The sequence below is a fragment of the Lepus europaeus genome, chromosome 6 (genome assembly GCF_033115175.1).
Source record: "Lepus europaeus isolate LE1 chromosome 6, mLepTim1.pri, whole genome shotgun sequence".
Lineage (NCBI taxonomy): Eukaryota > Metazoa > Chordata > Mammalia > Lagomorpha > Leporidae > Lepus > Lepus europaeus.
This window is the reverse complement of record NC_084832.1, coordinates 80,015,681-80,042,255: the sequence shown is the minus strand read 5'-3', so window position 1 is coordinate 80,042,255 and position 26,575 is coordinate 80,015,681. Positions and strand designations below refer to the sequence as shown.

Below are 26,575 nucleotides of genomic sequence, written 5' to 3'. Positions count from 1 at the left end.
TAAAAGAAAGTCTTTGAGAATGGTTTTTATTATTAATTAAGGAAGCACCTAAGAAGACAAGCAATGGACTTGGACACTTAGGCATAACTAAGACAAGACATAAGAATATCTTCCACTTAATACACTAAAACAAAAATAAATCTTTGAGAACAAGTTTTACTGTTAACTCTCATAATACAACTCATTGAGAACAGAGGTCCTGCATAGGGAGTTAGCACACAGTGACTCCTATTGTTAATTTAACAATTAACGCTCTAACGTATGACGTCAGTGATCACCTGAGGCTCTTGACATGAGCTGCTTAGGCTATGGAAGCTTTTTGAAACCACAAACTCCATCAGTATTTAGACAAGGCCATAAGCAAATTGGAAGTTCTCTCCTCCCTTCAGAAAAAAGCACTTCCTTCTTTGATGACCACTTCTTTCCACTGGGGTCTCACCTACCAAGGTCCTTCATATAGGACATGTTTTGCCACTATCTTGCTTTCCATGTCCAAAATGCTCTCATGGGCTTTTCAGCCAGACCAGAATTCCTTAAGGCTGATTCTGAGCTCAGAGTGCTACTTAAAGTGACTGTCATTCTATGAATCTCCTATATGGACTGCTTCCCATGTTGGACATTCTCTCCTTTTTAATTCTATTATTATTACCAGACACTTAATGCTATCCATATGATCACATTAACACTTAAGATGATATTTTTACCACCCCAGCTTAAGGAGAATTTTTTAAGATTTATTTGAAAGAGAGAGTTCAGAAGAGGTAGAGGCAGAGGCAGAGAGAGAGAGAGAGAGGTTTCCATCCACTGGTTCACTTCCAAATGGCCACAACAGCCAGAGCTGGATTGATCCAAAGCCAGGAGCCAGGAGCTTCCTCCAGGTCTCCCAACTAGATGCAGGGGCACAAATACTTGGGCCATCCTCTGATGCTTTCCCAGGTGCATTAGCAGGGAGCTGGATTGGAAGTGGAGCCAGGACTCAAACCAGCACCCATATAGGATGCCAGCACCACAGGCCAGGGCTTCAATCTGCTCCACCACAGCACCAGCCCCTTGAATAGTTATTGAATGTCCACAAGAGCCACGAGCAGGATTAGACATTGAGCGGCTTCCATTAAAACACATTGGGTTTTATTTTGGGGTTATAAATAGGTTCATTGTATAGTACTGAAAATTTAGAAAGGGGAATGGGAACCTCTAAGACAATCACCCAGGACCAGCAGTCATTAATAGCAAGTTATCCTTCACTCCAAATATTTTCTTTCAAGCTTCTCAAACCTTAATTTTAAATCTCATGGTACAGAACTTTTTTTCACTCAGATCTTTAGCAAAATTATTTTTCATGCTACCAAAAAAAGCTTCTCAAATAAAAATTGAATCTTGGGTATGAATATATAGGTTTTTAAGGCTTTGCTACCCATTGTCAAATTGATATACAAAAAAAAAGACTGCATGAATTTGACAAATCCACAAATAAAACAGAAAAATGCCCACTTCACATCTTCAATATTACAGGATTTTTTAAAATTTATTTTGTTTATTTGAAAGGCAGAGTGTCAGAGAGGGAGAGAAAGAGAGAGAGCTTCCATTTGCTGGTTCACTTTACAAATTGGTTGCAATAGCAAGGACTGGGCCAGGCCAAAAACAGGAGCCAGGAACTCTATCCAGATCTCCCATGTGGGTGGCTGGGGCCAAACATTCAGACAGTCTTGTGCTGTTTTCCCAAGTGCCCTATCAGGGAGATGGGTCAAAAGCAGAGCTCTAGAGGACTTGAATCAGAGCTCCAGTATGGGATGCCAGCATCACAGGCAGGGCTTAATCTGCACCACAATGCCAACCCCAATATTAGATATTAAGAGTCCTTGAAATATTTGCCAAAATGATGAGCAAGCCTTATATCTGTAACTTCCTATTTCCTATCTTACGTTACAAGTTAGAATTAACATTTTCGATATGTTCCATGACAGTTTATGTTACTTGTTTTATAAGTTTCTTATCCAACTTTAAAACTCATAGACAAGCATATTTGTCTCTTTTTTTACGGATCTTTAAGAATTCTTTATTTTAGGGATATTAATTCTTTATCCTTCATGCTGAGATTGTTTTTTATGTTTTCAGTGTATTAGAGATACTAGATTTTTATATACTTGTTCATTTTCTTTATGGTTTATACTTAGGAAAGAATCCAACCTTTCAATGTTATATTCTCTTCTTTTAAAATTTCTAATTCAAAGGTGGGTATTGTGGTTCAGCCTGGGGACACCCATATGAACCCTTATCAGAGTGCCAGGTTCAAGTCCTCCTTCTGCTTCTTAGCCAGTTTTCTGCTAATGCACACCCCAGGAGGCAACAGGAGGTTACTCAAGTATGTGGTCTCTGTCACCCCTGCGGGAAACCCATGAACATCCATGCTCTTGGCTTCAGCCTGGCCTTGGATATTGGGGGCATTTGGGGAGTGAACCAACAGATAAAAATCTCTCTCTCTCTCTCTCTCTCTCTCTCTCTTTCTCTCTCCCCTCTCCTCTCCCTCTCTACCAACTTGTCATTCAAATAAACAAAGATAAACAAACAGTAAAAATTCAAATGTCTTTAATACATCTGAAAAATTTTTTAAAAGATTGATTTATTTATTTGAAAGAGTTACACAGAAAGGAGAGGCAGAGAGAGAGAAAGAGAGAGAGTGGGGTCTTCCATCTGATGGTTCACTCCCCAATTGGCCGCAACAGCTGGAGCTGCACCGATCCGAAGCAGGAGCCAGGAGTTTCTTCCAGGTCTCCCTGGTGGATGCAGGGGCCCAAGGACTTGGGCCATCTTCTACTGCTTTCCCAGGCCATAGCAGGGAGCTGGATCGGAAGAGGAGCAGCCAGGACTAGAACCAGCACCTGTATGGGATGCAGGGTGCCTCAGGCCAGGGCGTTAACCCGCTGCGCCATAGCGCCGGCCCCCACATCTAAAATTTATTTGATAGAAGAAATGGATTATTAAAGTTTTCTTTCTTCCCAACAAACATGTACCCATTTAACAGATCATTATTAGTCACCTCAGCTCCAAAATAATCACTTTATCATTTAGCAAATTCTGATACATACTTTAACCTATTTTATCTATTTTATTCTATCTTTTTTCTATTTTGTCCCTAGAATCATAGTGTCTAATTATAAATATATAACATTTTAACATCTATTAGGACAGATTTTCCTTGGTTACCTTTCTCTCAAAAACTTTAAAGTATTCTCACTTGTTTATTTAGATACATTTTAGAGACAGACAGTTACATTCCCAGGGAAGCATCCCTCTGAGATTTTTAGATGGAGTACCATTTTACCCACATATAATTTGGGGGAAAAAGGCACCTTTGCAATATTGAGTCTCCCCATCCAGCAACTTTGGTGTAAATGTTCCTTTCAGTCCTTTGATATCAAAGAGTTCATAGCTTCTCACATATTTCTTGTAAAAATTATCTCTAGACTTTTTTGTAATCATATATTCGGTCTTTTTTGTCCATTATATTTGTAGCCATGTAATGCTGGTAACAACACTTCAGGTACAAATTTATATATAATGCTGTCCACTCAATGAAGTACAAAGACTTTTCCAGCCTGTCACCTAGAGAGCATTTCACCCACTGCTCTGTGTGGCACCCATCTCCCATCTCTCAGCAGTGGTGAGGCAGATTCCCCTTCCTCGATAAAGAGAAGTCCATGGCTTGTTGCCTTTGCCAATGAAAATGTTGGAGAGCTGAGTGGCAAAGCTGCTGCCATTGGCGTCATTTATATCAACCAACATCAAAAGAACCAGGATGTCTCTCTCTGTTGGTGACCACACCAGTTTCTTCCCAGGGTAGCATCTCCAGGCACCATGCACAGGCTACCAGTGTCCAGGTGTGGTGATGTCAGTCACCTTGCCAGCCTCCAGGTCAGTGGGAATGGTGCCCTTCACCTTGATGAGGTTATGAGGGTAGCCAATGGTAGGAGCATCATGGTCACCCAATGAAGGATTCCTTTTGTGCCCACTAAGATCTTTCTCACCTTGCACAACTTGTACTTGTTTTCCTCAGGTATAATACAATGAACAGCAAAGTGACCCTTGGTGTCACAGGTCCGGCAGGAATTCTCTCTGATCTTGTCAAAGCTAATGACATCCACAAAACCAGCAGGGAAACGTGTACCAGTTTGGACATCCCAAGAAATGGGATAACTTGTTATAAGGCTATATATGCACTAAAGGACTCTTAATGAATTGTTTTAAAAATTTTACAGTACAATTGGGAGTGCCCATTTCATACCACTGTACTGATCAATGTCATTCTTGCAGACTAATGATTACTTGAGGGAAATGGGATCTGCTTGCTTTTTAAATTTTTATTTATTTATTTATTTATTTTACTCATTAGCAAGGCAGGAGACAGAGAGATAGAAAGATCTCCCATCTGTTGGCTCACTCACAAATGCCTGCAGTAGTCGGGGCTGAGACAGGTGTATTCCAGGAGCCAAGAAACCATTCTAGGTCTCCCATGTGGGAGGCAGGGATGCAACTACTGGAGCCACTATCTTCAGTCTCCTAGGGTACATTAGCAGGAAGCTGGAATTGGAAACAGAGCCAGAACTCAAACCTAGGCACTCCTCTATGGGATGTGGGCATCTCAAACAACATCTTAACTGCTGCAACCAAACGCCCACCCCACCTCCTTGCTTTTATCTACATTGCTATACTACTTGTGAAGATGACCATTTTCCAACTCGTTTTGCTTTTTCTCAACTGTCTGCATAAAGGACATGCCCCTTGAGATGGACATTATTTGCAGAACTGAATTGCCACCAGCTAAACCAGACTGAATTCATCTAGCCCAGTGATTTTCCACAAGGCAGAAGTATGTTTGGTTACTGAAATCACTTGGGGAAGGATACTGGCAGTTAGTGAGTAGGTGCAGGGATGTTAGACGTCTTCCAACTCATGGGACATTCCTGGATAACAACAAATGTCATACTGAACATTCATGTATATGGAAAATTCATTCATAATGTTCTATATTTAAGACAATTCTGTTTTATATGCATGTATTTTTGCATCATTTTGACATACACTGAAATGTCTAGTGTGCAACTATAATGTAGGTCAAGGTAAAATTAATACTTTGGATATGAGTCAAGAATTGTTCAGCAGCTTAGAAAATTATGCCACTGTTGGTGACTGATTTATGTCAATAACATTATTGGGACAGGTGTTGTGGTGCAGCAGGTTAAGCTGCCAGCTGCAAGGCTGGCATCCCCATAATGGAGTGCTGGTTCAAGTCCCAGCTGTTCCATTTCTGGTCCAGCTCCCTCCTAATATGCCTGGGACGCCATCAGAAAAATCTGTGTGCTTGGGCCCCTGTCACCCTCATAGGGGACCCAGATGGAGTTCTGGGCTTCTGCTTCACCCTGGTCTAGTCCATGCTGTTGCAGACTTCTGGGGAGTTCAGCAGCAGATGGAAAATCTCTCTCTCTCTCTGTCTCTGTCTCTCTCTCTCTCTTCTTTCTCTTCTCTCTCTCTCTCTCTCTGCCTCTGCCTCTGCCTCTCTGTAACTCTACCTTTCAAATAATAAATAAATAATATTTTTTAAAAATCAATACAACATCATTCATTATCAATCTAATTTTGTAGTTGATCATTCACAATGATTCTAAGAACAAGTACAGGAATCTAAATAATTGGGTAACATGCTCCCTTACATACAGGAGTACCTGTCAGTTTACAACAAGTTTCTTTCTCTCTGGCCTTTTTATGTCTTAAAGTTAAGACAGTGTATTTTAAATTCTATAGAGGGACTTTCAAAAGTTCACAGAAATGGAGCTAAAAGATAAATTTATTTTGATGAAAAATTTTGCAAAGCCAGGCACTCTGATCTGGGATACACTTGTTTCAAGCGATTGCCTTAACCACCTCCAAATTATCTTGACTATGGTAGTCTTCTCCTAAACTGTTGACCTTGCCATACTTAAAAATAATCAAAGCTACATTCAAAACATACACCAAATATATAAAATGCAGTCCTAAAGCCCGGCATCTTATTTAATTGGGAGCCCTAGGGGTTGGTGCTGTGGTACAGCAGGTTAAGCGCCTCATGTGAGCTCCAGTTCAAGTCCTGGCTGCGCCACTACTGATCCAACTCCATTCTACCATGCCTGGGAAAGTACTTGGACCCCTGCCATCCACCTGGGAGACCAAGATGGAGTTCCAGACTGCTGGCATCAGCCCTGGACTTTGGGGCCATTTGGGAGAGGGTGGTGAACCAGTGAATGGAAGCGCTCCCTCTTTCTCTCCCTCCATCTCTCCCTGCCTATATTCTGCCCTTCAAATAAATAAATCTTTTTAAAAATTTGGGAAACTCAAGAGCCATGTTAAGTCAGAAGCATGGCAGGGTGTCCACTCCTTCCATAGATACCAGTCAACACAGTATAACTGGAACAAGCAAAACAAGGCATAAGAGAAAAGAAAATTGAACCAAACTTATTTGCATATGACATAATGGCAAACTTGCAAAGACCTTACAAAAATCAAAGATAAAATAATTCAAACAATAAAAGAATTTCATAAGATAGCAGGATATAAAATTAACTCACAAAAATCAATAGCATTGACTTCCAGTTTCTCACCTAACATGTAAAGAGGTTAGAATACATCATTCCCAATCTCAAAACAAGGAAAGCAAAGGAGGGAGGGAGGGAGGGAGGAGAGAGGGAGGGGAGGGAGGGAGGAGAGAGGGAGGGAGGAGGGAGGGAGGGAGGAAGAGAGGGAGGGAGGGAGGGAGGGAGAGAAAGAAAATGAACAAATGAACGAAAGAGAAAGGAAGGAAGGAAGGAAGGAAGGAAGGAAGGAAGGAAGGAAGGAGGAAGGAAGGAAGAGGAAGAAAAAGAAACTCAACAATTTAAAAGCCAACAACTCTTCAATCAGATAATTGAGTTTGCAGGGCAAAATGACACCCTGAAAACTAGAGACACAGACAGACACAGACCACCAGTGCTTAATGGAGCAGAAGCCACAACTGGAGCTGCATAGGAACACTTACTAGGTAAGTAACAAACTGCTGGAGACTAAGCAAGGACTGGCCTGAGAGATAAAACTCCGAAAAAGCACACTTGCAGTGTGCCCACACTAATCTGAGTTCTGCCCACAAAGCTCTCAGGGGAAGGAAGAAAGGAACTGTTTTGAAGTAAGCCTAGGGGCTGTGCTGTGGTGTAGAGGGTAAAGCCTCAGCCTGCAGTGCCAGCATCCTATGGTTCAAGTCCCAAGTGTTCCGCTTCCATCCAGCTTTCTGGTATGGCCTGGGAAAGCAGTGGAAGATGGTCCAAGTCCTTGGGCCCTTGCACCCACATGGGAGACCTGGAAGAAGCTCCTGGCTGCTCCTAGCTTTGGATTGGCCCAGCTCTGGCCATTGCTGCCATTTGAGACCTCACTCTCTGCCTCTGCCTCTAACTCTGCCTTTCAAATAGATAAATAAATATTTAAGAAAGAAAGAAAGAAAGAAAGAAAGAAAGAAAGAAAGAAAAGAAAGAGAGAGAGAGAGAAAGAAAGAAAGAAAGAAGAAAGGAAGAAAGAAAGAAATCCAGAGGACTCAGTTGTGCTTAATGATGGTCTACTCCAAGACAAACTAACAGACCTCTCTAGCCTTCTTGTCTCATTAACACAGGGCACCAAAGGGCTGACTTATGGTGCAGCAGGTTAAGCCACTGCCTGTAACTCCAACATCCTGAATGAGCACTGGTTCAAGTCCCAGCTGCTCCACTTCTGATCCAACTCCCTGCTTATGCATCTGGGAAAGCAGTGGAAGATGACCCAAGTGCTTGTGTCCTTGCACCCACATGGGAGACCCCTGATGGAGCTCCAGGCTCCTGGCTACAACTTGGCCCAGCCCCAGCTGTTGCAAACATTTGGATAGTAAACTAATGGATAGTCTCTCTCTGTCTCTCTCTCTGTCTCTCTCTCCCCCTCCTTTCTTTCTCTCTGTAACTGTGCCTTTCAAATAAATAAATATTTTAAAAAAGAAAAGAAAAAGAAACATTATAAATTATTTAAAAACAAACAACCAAACAAACAAGAACAGGGCACCAAGAAGCACTGTGGGGGTCACAGCCCAGGGACTCAGGCATGATCACAAGACTCTACATAATCCTTCCCCTCCCCTCTGCACTTCACCACATCATTAATCTATAATCACAGCAGATTACAGCTGGAAGAACTGCAAACTTCAAACTCTATTTCAGAAGGAGTGTCTAGAGAAACCAAGAGATAACAGCAAAGATAAGAAGCATGTTGGTGGTCTACTCCAGCTCTACTTTCTTATATCCAGCCTCAGTTCAGGCTTGTTTCTCTAGGCCACTGGGGAATGAGATTCTTTGATGTGGCTCATGTCAAAGACACCAATGGAAATAGCTTTGCCACTCAACTTTGCAACATCTTCATTATGGCAGATGAATTTTCTTCCCAAAGAAAGGGATTCTGCCTCAACACTGCTGAAGAGAGAGAAGTGACTGCTGACAAACAAGGGGGTGGGGAGGGGAGTTGGTGACCTGGTCTCCTAGTGACATGCTGGGAAGGTCTTTGTAATTAATGAAAGATAACAGCATGAATTTTTTTTAAAAAAAAAGGAATTAACACAACTCACAGAAAGAAGCAAAAGTTAGACATCCAGGCTGAGACCCTGATAACTTGCTGGAAGCTTTGGGTCCAGTTGGGCCTGAGGTTTTCTCCTTCTTTCAGGTGTCTGAGCCTACAAGTTCCCTCTTTGCTAATTAATTTGCATGGTCCTGACTTCCTTAGGGAGCTCCAGTTATGATTGACAGGAAGAATAAGGCAACTTCTACAAAAAATAAATAAATAAATAAGCACCAGGGGAATTCTCCTTCCTTAAGAAAGGTCAGAACTAGTGGCATTTCAGCAGGTTGTCAGCAGTGAGGTAAATCTTGATAAGACAAAAATGCAAGAGAACATTCCAGGTGGAAGAGACAAGGGGAAATGGCCAAAAGATGATCATCTTCGCAAGGGCCTATTCAGAGCAGCAGAGCATGGAGCCAAGACTGAATAGGTGAGTTCAGGCTGGTAGAGGAGCAGTTTGAATTCTCATAGATAGCCAAGTGGTCCTGTCCCACTGGACATGTTACACAGCAGTCCCCCCTGTCCCTAAATACAGAGAGAAGACATGTATAAATGAAAATAAAAAACACTTGAAAGAAAAATCTTGGAGACTCACATAAGAAAGCAATTTGAAGACCAGAAGGGGGAAAAAAAAAAGAGGAAGAGGCAATACAGAAAATATCAAGGAAATTATTGTTCATTTGTAAACTTCTTTGTGCAGGTTTAGGAGAGATGATAAAAGGTGTATCCTGGTAAAACTGGACACTTTCGAGTTTAAAGATAAATTTCACATGTTTCTAAACCAAAATGAAAATCAATTGGCACTGGACTTTGCATATCCAGTGCAGCAGAGAAACTAGTGTAGTCATAGAATAATGTTTACAGAATACTAAGAGAAAAGAGCTAGGACCCAAGAACACAAAGCATGGTAAGATATTTTCCATGTGTTTACAGTGAAAGAAAAACACCTGTTATGATGCAAGCATCCAGAGGTCATCATTCACATAGCCCACCTAGGGAGAAGGTTCCAGAAAAGGAATAACAAGGAAGAGGAGTGGGACTGAGGAGCAGAGGAAGAAGAAATATGTAAAGGAAGCAAACAGAAAAGTTCATGGTAAGCAGAGAATTTTGCAATATGTGGTTAATCTAGAAAGCAAATAACAGACTGGGAATGTGAACTGTAAACACTAGAGATCTTTGAAATAGGAGAACTTCTGTGATAGGGCCAAGTAATCAGCTGCAACTAAAAATACTCTTTATGTCAACAACATCTAGGAATTGGGAATGGGCTGAGCATACTGTAAGAGCTGATATCATCCAAAAGCGTCCTTCTAGTGGGAGATGTGGACACTGGGGACGGAGAGCTTGGCGGAGTGGTAAGGTCAGGCACTTCATCTTGAGTAAGAGAATAGCAGTTTGCATTCAAGGACAATAATTAGAATGGGCAAATGAAATGGAAAAGTGTGATAAAGTATCCAAAAGAGCACGAGGGAGGGAAGAGAAGGGAAATGAACTGGATCAATGCCCCCAAATCATAAAGCAAATCACAAAGTAAAAGAAGGAAATTAAAAAACAAAGTAGAGGTAGCAGGTGAAGGTCAAGACAATCAGTTGGGAAAAGAAGAAAGAAAACTTGGTTGTACGTGTTTATAAGAAATGTACAGGGTAAGCATTTGGCGCAGTGATTAGGACACTACTTGGAACACCTGCACTCCATATTGGGGTGCCTGGGTTTGAGTTCTGGCTCTGTTTTCCATTCCAGTTTCTTGTTAATGCATACCCTGAGGGGCAGCAGGGTAGGATTCAAGTACTTGGGTTCCTGCCACCCAGATAGGAGTCCCAGATTGAGTTCCAGCCTTCTACCGGCCCAGTCCCCACTGTTGTGGACATTTGGGAAGTAAAACTAGAGAATGAGATAAAGTGTCTCCCTCTCCCTCTCCCTCTCCCTCTCCCTCTCCCTCTCCCTCTCCCTCTCCCTCTCCCTCTCCCTCTCCTCTCCCTCTCCCTCTCCCTCTCCCTCTCCCTCTCCCTCTCCCTCTCCCTCTCCCTCTCCCTCTCCCTCTCCCTCTCCCTCTCCCTCTCCCTCTCCCTCTCCCTCTCCCTCTCCCTCTCCCTCTCCCTCTCCCTCTCCCTCTCCCTCTCCCTCTCCTCTCCCTCTCCCTCTCCCTCTCCCTCTCCCTCTCCCTCTCCCTCTCCCTCTCCCTCTCCCTCTCCCTCTCCCTCTCCCTCTCCCTCTCCCTCTCCTCTCCCTCTCCCCTCTCCCTCTCCCTCTCCCTCTCCCTCTCCCTCTCCTCTCCTCTCCCTCTCCTCTCCCTCTCCCTCTCCTCTCCCTCTCCCTCTCCCTCTCCCTCTCCCTCTCCCTCTCCCTCTCCCTCTCCCTCCCTCTTCATTTCAAATAAGTAAGACTTCTTTAAAAAGAAACACACAAAGCAAGGGTGAAGGTCAAAAATCAAATGATGGCCAAAAAGATAAATGTGAACTCTTTATACGGCAAGAGAATATAAATGTTGATGGAAGAAATCAAAGATCCTAAATAGAGACAGTGTTCACGTATTAGAAGATCAAGCACAACAAAAATATTAATTCTCTCATGTCAAATTATTTAACACAGTTCTTATTGAAATGCCATCAAGCTCTCTTGAGAAATGGACAAGCTTACTCTAAAATTTATATGGAGAATGAGGAATCAAAGTAGCTAAAATAATTCTGAGAATGAATAACTAAGTGGGAGGAGTCACTCTCCTAGATTTTAAGATGGACTCCCACAGCTGCCTCACCCAAGACAGAGTGCCATCAGTGGAAGTGAGAGACAGCGACCAACAGAATGGAGTAGAGAACTAGAAATAGAGTCGCACAGAGACAACCATGGCTTTTTCACAAAGATGCACAAGCAATTAAACAAGAAAAAGTTATTCTTTAATGGTGTTGGAACAATTAGATACTCATAAGCAAAATGAAACAGGACCAAAATCTCACACCTTACACAAAAATATCAACTCAAAATAAATTGTAGACCTAAGTGTAAAATAGAAAATATTTTAGAAAAAAATTTCAGGAGAAAATCTTTGGGACTAAGGGCTTCACAGAGTGTTCTTAGACTTGATATCAAAAGCATAATCACAGGAAAAAAACGAAAAAAAAAAAAAAACACTGATGGAAGGAGCCAAGATGGCAGAATAGGGAAAAGATATGCTGACTTTGATGATGGAAAAATAACAGAAGAAAAGAAGAGGAATGGCTTTCCTGGGGGACGGTGGAGAGTAGTTTGCAGTGGAAATTCTACAGAGAAAAGAGATGCCAAAGAGCAGTGGGGATACAGTCATGCAGCAGCAGGTGGGATGGCACCGGTGACTTTTGCAGCCAGAGGTCGGAGGAGACACCATCTTCTTGGAGCAAGGTGAGAGAAACCTGCAGCAGCCTATACCACTGGGTGATATTGCTTAAGGGAGAACCTCGCAGACCCCACTGACTTTGAATCCAGCCTGGAGTGCCAGTGTGAGGCAAGGTGCCCACCTAACTCCGGGAAGGGAGAGCACATTGCCTTCTTCAAATCCCCCCCCCCCCCAAGGACACCCAGTTACTAGCAGGAAGCGAACCCATCTTAAAAAGGCAAGTAGAGAGCCGGCGCTGCGGCTCACTAGGCTAATCTCCGCCTTGTGGCGCCGGCACACCAGGTTCTAGTACCGGTTGGGGTGCCGGATTCTGTCCCCGGTTGCTCCTTTCCAGGCCAGCTCTCTGCTGTGGCCAGGGCGTGCAGTGGAGGATGGCCCAAGTGTTTGGGCCCTGCACCCCATGGGAGACCAGGAGAAGCACCTGGCTCCTGCCATCGGATCAGCGCGGTGCGCCGGCCGCAGCACACCAGCCGCGGCGGCCATTGGAGGGTGAACCAACAGCAAAGGAAGACCTTTCTCTGTCTCTCTCTCTCTCACTGTCCACTCTGCCTGTCTGTCAAAAAAAAAAAAAAAAAAAGGCAAGTAGAAGCTGCTGTGGCCCATGCTACAGGGGATTTTGTAAGAGGGATAAATCTGCAGTCCCCATTGACTTTGTGGCTTGGAGGGTTGGCAGAGGACAGGACACCTGCTTAGCCCTGTGAAGCACTCCTCTCCCCTCTATCAAGGTGTCCAGACTTGACTTACCAAGGCATAGCACCAACCAACTAATATCGAGTGGGCTCCTGGACTGCAAGTGGATCCCCTGCTCCTTATGACTGTGGGAGTCCATGAACTATGACCATGGGAATTCGGTGGACTGTCTGATAGGGCTTGTGGTGTGGCTGGCTCTTTGGGGAATCACTGCTTCTGGCTTCAGGAGGTTCAGATTTTTCTGAATGCCAGGAGTGGGTCATCACAGAAGGTTCCCAAGCTCACACTGAGGAACACACGGATCCTTTGTACAGTTCACGTGCCATAGTGGGTGGGGTGTGCAACATTGTAGGCTTGCCCTGTGCAGGTGGCGCACCTTGGCAGAGGGGCAGTGAAGCTGTGATCATGCCAGCCTACCCAGTCATATCCTCCCCTGCCTGATGATAGAGATCTTTCGTGCCTAATTTGGGTGCCACTCTAGATTCTTGCCATACCCTCAGGCACTGGCCTGAGCTCCCTGGCCCACCCTCAACACATGCTTCTGGATATCCACTGAAGGACCAGACACTCCACTAAGCCACAGATTTATAGTTCAAAGGCAGAAGCCCTCAGAGGAGAAAACCAACAGGTGTTTCCATAAAGTGCTTAAAAATAAATGTAGAAATACAGAAACTATGAACAAGGAAGACAATATGACTTCCCCAAAGGACACAACAATACTTCAATATGAAAATTTGGAGATGAAGAGATTGATTAAATGTTTGAAAAGGAATTCAGAGAATGATCATAAGACTATGCAAAAACACAAGAGAACCATATGCATGAGTTTTAAAAATCCATACTGACATGTATGAGAAATTCTGCCAGGAGATAGAGACATTGAAAAGAACTTAAACTGGCTGGTGCTGTGGCTCAATAGGCTAGTCCTCTGCCTGTGGCACTGGCACACCGGGTTCTAGTCCCAGTTGGGACGCCGGATTCTGTCCGGTTGCCCCTCTTCCTGTCCAGCTCTCTGCTGTGGCCCGGGAGTGCAGTGGAGGATGGCCCAAGTCCCTGGGCCCTGCACCCCATGGGAGACCAGGAGAAGCATTTGGCTCCTACCTTTGGATCTGCACTGCGCGCCGACCACGGTGGCCATTGGAGGGTGAACCAACGGCAAAGGAAGACATTTCTCTCTGTCTCTCTCTCTCTCACTGTCCACTGTCGGACCCTCACCAGCGAGGGTCCAACGTAGTCACGACACGGTCACTGTTCATCGGTTCTCAAGGAACTTTACTTGTGGGGCAGAAGGAAAGTAGGGAGAGGAGAAAAGAAGAGGAAGGGCTGCGGTGGCCCGCCCAGATCCAATGTCCTTTTATGCTGATATCGTCCAATCAGATGAAAGGGCGCGTATAGCCTCAGGTCGAAAGTTCATCTGTTTCACCTGGTTCTTCCTAGTTGTTCAACTGTTTCACCTGGTTGTTTTTGTAGGACTTGTGGTTGACTGATTGCAGCAAACTATGTAGAGGAGGTTCTCACAGGTGGCCAGCCTGCGGTTCCCACAGCTCCCCCTTTTTTGTTATTTATGGCGTGGAGTCGTGCCTGTCTTAAGTTCCCAGCGATGCGCCACCTGCTTTTTAGGTTGCTAGGGGCATTTGCCCAGTGATTACCCGTCTTTGGCTACCGCTTCATCATGCTAAGCATGTCTGTTGCTGAGGGTCAGAGCGATACATAGCAAGCATAGCCTGTGGACCACTACAGATATTTATGATTTTTGTATGAAAGTGGTAAAGAAATTTGAAATTCAAAATCCTCAGGACAACAAAAGTGATTAAGCAAGACCTCAAGTAACAATGTTAATGCCATTTACAAAGGAAAAAAATTGATACAAAAACATTCTTATTTACATTACACAAAGCTTAGGTGTTAGCCTTGAACGTAACTTTCAAAATACCTTCAAATATATCCAACTCAGGTCACTTTGCTGATTTGCTGCAGTACAAATCACGTGCAACGTCTTTTCCTTAAGACCAAAACAATTCTTCAAAACGATACTGCAAGTACATCACTAAACACCATGATCACTAAACACCATGAACTCAGGAGTTTTGCCACACTTTTTCCTATTCAAAAAATTTATAGTATATAGAGCCATAGCCAATGCATCACAATTAGCTACCGCATATTCTCCTATTCCCCCTTTTTGTTTATTAAAGTTTTTAAGTACAGGTGAGTCTGTTCAATTATTGCCTGCCCTTGGGGATTATAGGGCATACCTGTAACGTGCTTTATGCCGAATTCTTTTAAAAATGTAGCAAAACGGGCCAAAGTGTACGCCAGCCCGTTATCTGTTTTGATAATTTTGGGCACCCCCCAAGCAGCAAAGGACTGTAGACAGTGTTGAATGACCTGTTTAAGTTACCACATAATTTTTGGAAGTCATTCACCATCCTAAGTCCTGCGGTGGATATGACAAAATCTAAAGGGGCCACAGTAGTTTGTGTTAAACGCTCTTTCTAGGGTGTCTTCTCTCGCAGCTGCCAACAACAGGTCTGCAAATGAAGTTGCTCTAAGACATCCCTCCCCCATAAAGTTACAGGGATAGCACACACGTAAGGTTGTACTTTGCCTGTGGTGCCTTCTTGATCTTTCCAGTCTAGCACTTGCGCGCTTCGGGATGGGGCAACAGCGGTGCCTAATCCTACCAAGGTGTTATCCCCTTCCTGGAGGGGCCATGAAGGAGGCCAGTCTTGTTTGGAGATAATACTAACATCTGCGCCCGTATCTAACAGCCCCTTGATTGCCTTTCCTTTGATAATAAGAGTCCATAGTGGGCGCTCGCCAAGAGTCATAGTGAGGGCTGCAAAATGCTTTCCTTGATTACCTCTAGTATCCTTTACAGGGCTTATTATTAGCAGCTGAGCAACGGGCTGCAATGGCAACAGTTGCACTATCCCCTTCCTAGATTGGAACATTACTTTGAGCTTTGAGCAAGGCAACTGAATAAGCCGCGTTATAACCACTAACCCCTTTAATGAATTTGTAGCCCTTCCTATAGTATCGCCTAAACCATTGATATCATCCATGGGCTCCCGAGGCTCCACGTCTATTGCCTGGATTCCCATTTGAGGTGTTAATACTAAATAGTTAGTGGCTCGCAGCTCTGTGCAGTAAACGCTTGCCGGTCCTTTTGAGACGGTCCTACTCCTCCCATGGTTTGTCCTCTCACCCATTGAGTTTTCGGGCTCCTGGGTGTAGGGGCTTGCCACTCTTTTTTGGAATGTACTATTCTGGCCACTTAATCTGGTGGGCGACAGAAGCGAATTGCCTGCCTTATCTTGCTTGGAATAGCACTCATTTGCCCAATGGTTGCCTTTACCACATCGGGGACACAGTCCTGGTTGGCGTCCCGATTGTCTGTTTTATACATTCCCTTTTCATGTGACCTTTTCCACACTTAAAACATTTTCATCCTAGCCCGTTATCGCATCAACTGCTGTGTGCTCTCCCGAGGCTACTTCATCCATGACATCCCTACAGTTTTTTTTTTAAAAAGGTGGGAATGTCCTTGTGCTGCCAGGGTCTTAGAGCCTCACGGCAGGTTTTGTTTGCTTGTTCATAGGCTAACCTTCGCACTAAAGGCATAGCCTCATCCATGGTCTCAAAGATGTTGCCTGCAGCCTCCATTAATCTTGTTCACAAAATCAGCATGGGGCTCTGTCGGGCCTTGTGTAATCTTGGATAAACTGTGTCTGATCTCCCCTTTCCTTGGAATGGCCTTCCACGCCCTCCGAGCTAGTTCTCTCACTTGCATCAAAACCTCATTAGGGCAACCAGCCTGAGCCTGTTCGTCATTATCCTCGTTCCAGGCTGGCTGACCGTCGTTCCTAGCGTTGTCATGGGCCTGAGCCCTCGCGAGCTCTCTGTAAGCCGCAGACCAGAGGAGGAAGTCTCCCCCACCAAGCACTGCCTTAGCTAGGTTCCTCCAGCCCTCTGGGACTAGTCCATTGGTACCTATGTTATCTAGGACCGCTTTAGTAAAGTTAGCATGTGGCCCATATAATTGTACTGATTGTTGTAATTCCTTCAACAATTTATGGTCCGGGGGGTCCATCCCCGGTTGCCCTGTGCATCCACTATCACAGGGAAAGCCTGATTTATGTGGTGATATTCTTCCCACTTAGGGGGAGGGCCTCGTCCTCCTGCCCATTTTTCTTGAGGTTCCGGGGAGAAGCCCCCGCCTTTTGTCTCTCTCGTGGAGGAGTCCTCCTGGAGGGGGGGAAGAGTCTTGGTTCGAATAGGGGGACGCAGAAGGAAGGGGTCTCTCATCCTCCCTATCTCTGTCCTGACCCATGTTGGTCCTGTCTCCGTCCTCTTTGTCTCGTCTAGGCTCCCAGATTGAGATTCTCTCTGCATTTCCTCTAGTAAGTCAGCCCCTTCATCTAAGAGGGTTGCTGTTTCCTTTGAGTCATTACGGAGAGCTTGGTCGATCAGTTGCCATGGCCTAAGGACTTCAGGCGATTTCTCTGCTGCCCTCAATTGTCTTTCGACCCCACGCCATTGTTCCTGATCTAACTCACCGCTTTCCAGAGGCTGCTTTCACGGGTGTCCCCGCTACTTTTTTTTTTTTTAAAGACAACTTGGTTGTCGAGGAATTCCTTTTTTCCTTGGGACCAATCCTAGACTTTACCGCCTGGATTCCCGTGTATGCACGTTCTAATTTTTTTTTTTTTTTCCTGCTTCCAGCGACCGGTCCGACTATCCGAGTCACGGCACCATTTGTCGGACCCTCACCAGCGAGGGTCCAACGTAGTCACGACACGGTCACTGTTCATTGGTTCTCAAGGAACATTTACTTGTGGGGGCAGAAGGAAAGTGGCAAGAGGAGAAAAGAAGAGGAGGGGCTGCGGTGGCCCACCCAGATCCCAATGTCCTTTTATGCTGATATCGTCCAATCAGATGAAAGGGCGCGTATAGCCTCAGGTCGAAAGTTCATCTGTTTCACCTGGTTCTTCCTAGTTTTTTCATCTGTTTCACCTGGTTGTTTTTGTAGGCCTTGTGGTCGACAGATTGCTGCAAACTATGTAGAGGAGGTTCTCACAGGTGGCCAGCCTGCGGTTCCCCACAGTCCACTCTGCCTATCTTAAAACAACAACAACAACAACAATAACAACTTAAACTGAAATATTGGAAATGAAGAATTCAATATGTCAAATAGGAAATACCTTAATAATGCCTTAATAATGGACTTGATGAGGCAGAGAAAAAATACCTGAGCTAGAAAACAGATCCTTGGAAATATCTCAGTCACATGGAAAAAGAAAAACTGAAAATGGTGTTTAAGACTTATGGGGTACTATCAAATGACCAAACATACGTGTCTTAGGAATTACTGATGGTGTGGAAGAGAGAATGGATTAAAAGAATGACTCAGTGAAATGAAAGCAGAAAAATTTCTTTATTTGGAGAAAGATAGGGACATCCAAGAATAGGAAACACATAAAACTCCTAATAGATATGATCAGAAAAGATCTTCAATACTATGTTATAATCAAACTTTCAAAAGTAAAACAAAGATTCTAAAATGTATGCAAGAGAAATGGCAGATTACCTTAAGAGGATTTCCAATTATACTGACAGCTGAATTCGCTTCAGAAATCCTACAGACTAGAATAGAGAGACATAGTCCAAATCCTGAAAGGAAAAAAAAAGAACTGTCAAACTAGAATACTGTACCCAGCAATGTTCTCATTTTTAAATGAAGATTAAATGAAGACCTTTCAAAACAAATGGAAATTGAAAGAAATTGTCACCACTCATCCAGCCTTACAAATGATATTTAAGGATGTGCTACATACAGAAACAGAGAAAGATAGTCATCATTGCGAAAGAATGTGAAGGCAGAAAATCTCCTAGTAAAATTACAAAGGAAATCCAAAGCAAAACTAGGAATATTTTTGGAAAAAAAGAACAAATCATTACTTATCAGTAATAATCTTGAATGTCAATGGCTTAATTCTCCAATTAAATGATACAGACTGGAAGAATGGATTCAAAAACAAGACCCACCTATATGCTGCCTGCTAGAAACACATCTCACCAATGAAGATACACACAACAGAAAGTGATACAATGGGAAAAGATATCCCATGCTAACAGGAAGCAAAAAGGAGCAAGTGTAATCATTCTAATATCAGACAAAATAGACTTTAACACAAAAATTCTTAAAAGAGACAAAGATGGGCATTATGTAATGGCTAAGGGGATCAGTTCAACAGGAAGATGTGATTATACTAAATGTATATGCACCCAATGCCTGAGCACCTGGCTATTTAAAACAAGTGTTAATGTATCTAAAGGGAGACATAGTCTCCAATACAATAATAGTTGGGGGCTTCAACACCCCACTTTCATCAGTGGACAGATGAACTAAACAACAAATCAACAAACTCAGAGCTAATCTACACCATGGACCAAATGGACCTAACTGATATCCACAGAACATTGCATCCCGCAGTTGAAGAATACACATTATTTTCATCAATACATGGAACTTCCTCTAGGAAGACCATTTGCTAGGCCATGAAGCAAGTCTCAGCAAATTCAAAAATATTGAAATCATACCACGTATCTTTTCTGACCACAATAGAATAAAACTAAAAATTAACAACTTAAGAAACTCTAGAAAATATGCAAACACAATAGAGTCTGAACAACATGCTCCTGAATGAACAGTAGGTCATACAGGAAGTCAAAAGGGAAATCAGAAAATTTATAGAAATGAATGAAAATGACAACACAACATATCAAAATGTATGGCATACATCAAAAGCAGTCTTAAGTGGAAAGTGTATGGTAATTAGTGCCTATATCAAGAAATTGGAAAGCCATCAAACAAATGATCTAACAGTACATTTCAAGAACCTAGAAAAACAAGAACAAACCAAACCCACAATTAGTAGGAGGAAAGAAATAATTAAAATTAGAGAAGAGATAAACAAAATTGAAACAAAAAAATGACAAAAGATCAGTGAAATGAAAAGCTAGCTTTCTGAAAAAATAAACAAAATTGATACACCCTCTTTTTACCAATTAATGTGATGTTAGCTATGGGGCAATGTATAACCTTTATCATGTTGAGGAAATTTCCTTCTATTCCTAGTTTTCATATTGTTTTTACCATGAAGCAGTGTTATAGTTTGTCAAATACCAGTTCTTCACCAACTGAGATGATCATCTAGGCTTTATTCTTCATTAATTAAAATTAGTCTATTTTACATTGATCAATTTTCAACTTGAGCCATCCTTGCATTACTAAAATAAAACTCAAATGTTGTATAATTGTATTATGTTTATGACTTTGGTTTCGTGGTATTTTTGGAGGCTTTTGCATCAATATTCATTAGGCAATGTCATTAGCCTGCAGATTTCTTGTCTTGTAGCGAATGTCACTTCTCTTCAACTATTTGGAAGGGTTTGAGAAGGATGACTGATGTTAGCTCCTCTTCAAATGCTTGGTAGAATTCATCAGTAAAGCCATTTGGCCTAAGCCTTCTTTTGTTGGTGCATTTTGATAACTGATTTAATCTTCTCACTACTTAGATGTCTATCCAGGTTTGATGTTTCTTCCTGATTCAATCTGGAGTGGCTCTGTGTTTCTAGAAAATTGGCCATTTCAGCTAGCTCATCCAATTTCTTTTTTTTTTCCCCTGAAAAGTTCTCACTTATGAATGCATATGAAATAAAGACCTTCCATAACAAAAAGAAACTGAAAGAATTTGTCACCACTCGTCCAATCTTACAAAGAAGACATCACAAGGGAAGTTAGAAAACATTTTTTCTTATGTTATGAGTTGTGATTTACAGCAAAGGGCTTTTCCAGTCATTACATTTATAAGGTTACTCCCCTGTGTGAATTCTCTTATGCATTATGGGTTGTGATTTATTGCCAAAGGCTTTTCCACTATCATTACATTTATGAGGTTTCTCACCTGTGTGAATTCTGTGATGTTTGATGAGGTGTGACTTACACAGATAGGCTTTTCCAAGCCATTGCATTCATAAGGTTTTTCTCCTGTGTGAATTCTCTGATGGATTACAAGTTTTGACTTATAGCCACAGCTTTTCCACAGTCATTACATTCATGAGGTTTCTCCCCTATCCAATTTTCTTTTTGTACAATTGTTCACAATCCCTTTCTATAATAATTTTATTTTGTATAACACTATATAATGTTTATTTTTGTAGAACTATATATGTTTTCGCCGGCGCTGCGGCTCAACAGGCTAATCCTCCGCCTTGTGGCGCCGGCACACCGGGTTCTAGTCCAGTTGCCCCTCTTCCAGGCCAGCTCTCTGCTGTGGCCAGGGAGTGCAGTGGAGGATGGTCCAAGTGCTTGGGCCCTGCACCTCATGGGAGACCAGGAGAAGCACCTGACTCCTGCCATCGGATCAGCGCGGTGCGCCGGCCGCAGCGCGCCAGCTGCGGCGGCCATTGGAGGGTGAACCAACGGCAAAAAGGAAGACCTCTCTGTCTCTCTCTCTCACTGTCCACTCTGCCTGTCAAAAAACAAAAAAAAAAGAGCGAAAAAAAAAAGAACTATATATGTTTTCAATTCAAGTAATTTTGACTCTTTTTTTTTAAGATTCATTTATTTATTTGAAAGGCAGAGTTACAGAAAGGCAGAGGCAAAGAGAGAGAGAGAGAGACAGAGGTCTTCCATCCACTGGTTCACTCCCCAAATTCCTGCAATGTGCCAATCCGAAGCCAGGAGCCAGAACTTCTTCCAGGTCTCCCACGTGGGTGCAGGGGCCCTAGGGCTTGGGCCATCTTCTACTGCTTTCCCAGGCCATAGCAGAGAGCTGGATAGGAAGTGGAGCAGCTGGGTCTTGAACTGTCGCCCATATGGGATGCCTGTGCTTCAGGCCTGGGCGTTAACTTGGTGCACCACAGCACCGGCCCTGTTTTTTGTTTTTTAATGTAAATATACACAGCTGTGAATTTCTCCACTTAGCACTGCTTTTTTCTGTTTCCCCTAAGTTTTTGGATCTTGTGTTTCCATTTTCATTCCTCTGTAAATGTTTTCTAATTTCCCTTATGATATCTTCTTTGCATTATTGGTTGTTTAAGAATGTGTTAATTTCCACAAATTCATGAATTTTCCTATTTGCTTTCTGTTATTAATTTCTAACATCATCCCTTTGTGGTCCTAGAAGATACTTTCTGTGATATCTACCTTTAAAATCTATTAAGGGAGGGGCCCAGAGCTGTGGCATAGCAGGTTAAGCCACTGCCTGCAATGCCGACATTCCATACTGATGCCAGTTCATGTACCCACTGCTTCACTTCTGATCCAGCTCTCTGCTAATGCACCTGGGAAAGCAGCAGAAGATGGACCATGTGCTTGGGCCCCTGCACCCATGTGGGAGACCTGGAAGAAGCTCCTGGCTCCTGGATTTGGCTTGGCCCAGCCCTGGCCTTTGGGGCCATTTAAGGAATGAACTAGAGGATGGAAGATTCTCTCTCTCTTTCTCTCTCTCTCTCTCTCTGTGTGTGTATGTGTGTGTGTGTGTAAAACTATGCCTTTCAAATAGATAAAATAAAACTTAAAAAACTGTTTTGAGGGGTTGGCATTGTGCTGCAGTGTTTAATTTGCCGCTTATGATGCTGGCATCCCAAATCAGAGCGACTCACCTCTGGCATCCCATACCAGAGCTATGCACCTCAGAAGGCAGTGGAGGATAGCCCAAGTTTGCCACGCACATGAGAGAGACCCAGAGGGAGTTCCAGGTTCCTGACTTCAGCCTCGCTCAGCCCCAGCCATTGCAGCCATCTGGGGAATGAACAAGCAGATAGAAGCTGTCTCTCCCTCTGTCTCTGTTAACTGTGCCATTCAGATTCATAATAAATATATTTTAAAAAAATAATGATTCAGGAGCTTGTGTTGTGACCTAGCTGATTAAGCCACTGTCTGTGACACCAGCATCTCATATGGATCTGTCTCTCCTATCGCTCTACCTTTTAAATAAATAAATAAATCTTTTTTAAAAAGAATTCAAAGTGAAGCATAAAAATATGCAGGGATATAGGGTTTATTTAAAGCACAAGAAAATTGTAGGCAAGCTCAAGAGATAGAGAGGAGGAGCAAAAAGCCAAAACACAAAAAGGAACCAAACGAGGGAAAAAAATCCTTCACAAAGAAAACACCCCCCACAGAGGAAAGAAACCCAACAACAAAGTTAAGCCATCCCTTTATACCTTCCAAAGGCACAGGGGGTGGCGCCTGGGTGGGGCCTGATTACAAACTCAAAATCGGAGGGCAGGGTGGGGTGGGGCATGGCAGGGCTTCAGTCCCACCCATTTAAGGTCACTGTCATTCTAAGAAATCCCACAGGGAGGTCTTGCCTGTGCTTTCACCAGCTTCCCCAATGTAGCATCTTTCAAGTTCATCACACAATACCTCTACTAGGACACTCACCTTGATAAGGTACATTGAACTTGCTCAGGTTCCCCCAGCTTTGTCTGTACTCATCTAGGTGTGCAAATGTTCTATGTAATTGTATCACGTGCACCTGTGTCTCTGACACCAGTCAAGGCACAGAGCAGTTCCCAGCCCACAAGGATTCCTCCTGTTGCCTTTTTATAACCCACTGACCTCCTCCCATCCCTAACTGCCCACCACCAATCTGTTCCTATTTCTACGGTTTTATTTCAGACGTCCTAGAAGTGGAGTCACGTGAGTGAGCTGTGAGTTGTGCTGTTTGTCTCATCTTGCACACCTTGCTGACTTTCCATCCAATAGTTCCAACAGTGGCTGAAGCCAAAGCTGTGCACTTGGGGAGCTGCTCCCTCAGCTCTGTCAGTTATGCTTCAAGTAGGTTAAGGCTCTGTTGTTTGCTGCATAGACATTTAGGATTGTTGTGTCTTCCTGTGGATGGGTCCTTTTATCTTTGTGCCATATCCTTATTCATCTCTAGTTATTTTTTCTGCTATAAAATCTCCCTGACCTGATGTTGATAGTATAATACCTTCTTTATTATTCCTTTTTTTTAATCAATGTGCACAGGGTATGTATTTTTCCAACCTTTACTTTTGACCTACTTACATTGCTGAATTCGAACTGTATTTCTTTTTTTTTTTAAGATTTATTTATTTATCTGAAAGTCAGAGTTACACAGAGGAGAGGTAGAGAGAGAGAGAGAAAAAGAGAGAGAGAGAGAGAGATTTGTTTTCCATCCAATGGTTCACTCTCCAAATGGCCGCAACAGCTGAAGCTGTGCCAATTGGAAACCAGGAGCCGGGAGCTTCTTCCAGGTCTCCCAAATGGGTGCAGGGGCCCAAGGACTTGGGCCATCTTTTACTGCTATCTCAGGCCATAGCAGAGAGCTGGATAGGAAGTGGAGCAGCTGGGTCTCGAACCAGCACCCATATGGGATGCTGGCACTTCAGACCAGGGTGTTAACCCGCTGTGTCACAGCGCCAGCTCCTGAACTGTATTTCTTTCAAGCTTCCCCCTCCCTCCTTCAGGGAAAACAGGCAAACTTTTTATTAGCAATGAAAGGATTTATGGCCATCACAATTATAATTTGGCACATCCAGGGGTGAAAACATTACACATTTATAAAAAATAGGCCTTTGGTTTTTTCCCACCCTGCAAGACTTTTGTAGTCTCTACCCCCACTCTCTCAAGATACATTTTTTTAAAGATTTGTTTATTTATTTATTTATTTAAAAATCAGTTAGAGAGAGAGAGAGAGAACTCTTCCATCCTCTGGTTCACTGCCCAAATGGCTGCAATGGCCAATGCTGGGCCAGGCTGAAGCCAGCAGCCAGGAGGAGTCTCATTTGAGTCTCCCATGTGGGTGCAGGGCCCCAAGCACTTGGGCCATTTTCCACTGATTTCCCAGGCACATTTGCGGGAAGCTGGATCAGAAATGGAACAGCCAAGACTCAAATTAATGCCCATGTGGGATGTCTGCCTCGTGTGCAGTGGCTGCACTCACTGTATCACAAGGAGGGCCCTCAAGATACATTTTTCATCCCTTGAACTGTATTAAGATTAAAAACAAAGGGCCAGTGCTGTGGCATAGTAAGCTAAGCCTCCTCCTGGGTGCCAGTTTGAGTCCTGGCTGCTCCTCTTCCAGTTCAGCTCTCTGCTGATAGCCTGGGAAAGCAGTGGAAGATGGCCCAAATGCTTGGGCCCCTGCACCCATGTGGGAGACCTGGCAGAAGTTCATAGCACCTGACTTCAGATCAGCCAAGATCTCTGGCCATTGTGGCTATTTGGGGAATGAGCCAGTGGAAGGAAGACCTCTCTCTCTCTCTCTCAGTCTGTAACTCTGCCTCTAAAATGAATATATAAAATCTTTAAAAAGATTAAAAACACCATTCTTGGGGCCAGCACAGTGGCGTAGCAGGTAAAGCCACCACCTGTAGTGCTGGTATACCATATGGGTGCCAGTTCAAGTCCCGGCTGCTCCACTTCTGATTCAGCTCTCTGCTATTGCCTGGGAAAGCAGTGGAAGATGGCCCAAATCCTTGGGCCACTGCACCTGTATAGAAGACCTGGAAGAAGCTCCTGACTCCTGGCTTTGAATCAGCACAGCTCTTGCCACTGCGACCATCTGGGGAGTGAACCAGCGGATGGAAGACCTTTCTCTCTCTCTGCCTCTCCTTCTCTCTCTGTGTAACTCTGACTTTCAAGTAAATTAATAAACCTTAAAAAAAAAAAAAAACACCATTCTTAATCCCAGGCAGGATTATGGGGTGGGGGATCATGGTCAGGGCTCCAAACATTGGAGGGCAACAGGTGTAGAGCAGGGAGCAATGGGGCCCCAGGTGGGTGTGGGGGGGTTTACTGGGAACCTCAAAGGCCTCTGGGTGAGACTCCAGGGAGCTTGGCACCCGGGGCAGCTCAATTGTGTTGATTTTATTTCTGCAACCTTGCCCCTCCCCTCAGGCACAGGGACACAATACCTCCTTTCTCTAACCCCCTCTCCTCTTTGCTCTTGGGGCCCAGGGCTGCATTGGGTGCCTGCCACAGCCCTGGTTTCCCATGCCACCACTGGAGCCCACCAGCCCACCTCCAAGCTCTGACACTGTTGCTCATCGCCCTCTGCTGTGGCTATTTCTCTTACAAGCGTTTAAAAAACCCACTCTGCTGACCTGTCCCTTTTAATTGATGTATTTTAGAGATTTATATATATTTTTAAAAGATTTATTTTATTTATTTGAAAGACAGAGTTACAGAGAGGTAGAGACTGAGAGAGAGAGAGAAGTCCTCCATCTGCTGGTTCACTCCCCAGATGGCTGCAACGGCCAGAACTGCGCCAGTCCGAAGCCAGGAGCCAGGAGCTTCTTTGGGGTCTCCTACATGGGTGCAGGGGCCAAGGACTTGGGCCATCTTCTACTGCTTTCCCAGGCCATAGCAGAGAGCTGGATCAGAAGAGGAGCAGCCGGGACTGGAACTGGCACCCATATGGGATGCCTGTGCTTCAGGCCAGGGCTTTAACCCGCTGTGCCACAGCGCCAGCCCCTATATTTTTTAAAAAGGATTTATTTAGTTAGTTGAAAAACAGAATGACAAAGGCAGAGAGAGTTTGCATCCACTGGTTTACTCCCCAAATGCCTACAACATCCAGGGTTGGGCCAGGTCAAAGCCGGAGCCAGGTGCACTATCTGGGTCTCCTTCATAGGCGGCAGGAACCTGATACTTGGGCCATCTTCTGTTGCTTTCCCAGGGGCATTGGCAGGAAGCTGGCTCAGAAGTGTCGAGCAGCTGGGGCTTGCCTCAGGTAGTCAGTGCTCAACGCATCACCTCAAGCAGCAGCTGAATCTGCTGTGCCACATCTGCCCCCTTTGGTGATTTATACTTAAAGTGATTATACAGATGTTAGCGCTATAGTC

General features: G+C 43.9%; 1 pseudogene; it reads right to left on the bottom strand.

Annotated features, from left to right (window-relative positions):
* Window positions 1-3,615: 3,615 nt before the first annotated feature.
* Window positions 3,616-26,575, bottom strand: part of LOC133762128 (small ribosomal subunit protein eS4-like) — a 43,867-nt pseudogene continuing 20,907 nt past the window's right edge.